The sequence below is a fragment of the Anoplophora glabripennis genome, unplaced genomic scaffold (assembly GCF_000390285.2).
Source record: "Anoplophora glabripennis isolate ALB-LARVAE unplaced genomic scaffold, Agla_2.0 scaffold2472, whole genome shotgun sequence".
Classification (NCBI taxonomy): Eukaryota; Metazoa; Arthropoda; class Insecta; order Coleoptera; family Cerambycidae; genus Anoplophora; species Anoplophora glabripennis.
Window position 1 is genome coordinate 12,466 of NW_019418545.1, and position 538 is coordinate 13,003.

Genomic DNA, 538 nt, shown 5'->3' on the forward strand with positions numbered 1-538 from the left:
ACTTATTTATTAAACTCAAATATCTAAATTTTTCAGTTATTAATTTTTATTTTAAATAGTGTAGCTAGACAACTAATAAATTTAATAAAAATAAATACCCTTACAATATTTTTCCCGACAAAGGAACGGGCGCAAATCCGGTATTTTACATAAAAATGTTTTTTTTTTGCAAAAACTACACAACTTAGGTATAGGGAAAGCTATTAAAAAAATGTAGGGTCTACAGAAAGGCATCTAATGAAATCATAAAACACAGAGTGTTCTATTTGAAAAAGTCGAGATTTTTCAAATTTTAAATAATCAGGTTTGGCACGATTTTTTTTGCCCCCTGTATATCGCAGGTTAACTTTTGATACGTTTTTTGAAAGAGCTATCTTCACTGCAGTTTCTGAAAAAAATAAAATTTCTAGCTGTCATACAATCATAATTATGTCAGCTACTAAAAAAAGTGATGAAAGATAAGAAAAAAAAATGAAAAGTCGATTATCTCGAAAACTATAAATATTTTAATAGGGATCATAACACAAAGTCCCGTTAA